Consider the following 237-nt stretch of genomic DNA (forward strand, 5'->3'; position numbering starts at 1 on the left):
TGGAATAAGAGGAACCTCTTACACAAAGTTGTCCTCTGTCCTCCAGTCCCCTCTGCACAGCAGACACATAAACAGTGATAATACATGTTTTTAAAACTAGAAAAATGAGCTGAGTGTGGTGGTGCACTCCTTGAATCCCAGCACTGGGGAGGCAGAGGCAGAGGCAGAGGCAGAGGCAGAGGCAGAGGCAGAGGCAGAGGCAGAGGCAGAGGCAGAGGCAGAGGCAGAGGCAGAGGC

The sequence above is a fragment of the Mus caroli genome, chromosome 10 (assembly GCF_900094665.2).
Source record: "Mus caroli chromosome 10, CAROLI_EIJ_v1.1, whole genome shotgun sequence".
Taxonomy (NCBI): domain Eukaryota; kingdom Metazoa; phylum Chordata; class Mammalia; order Rodentia; family Muridae; genus Mus; species Mus caroli.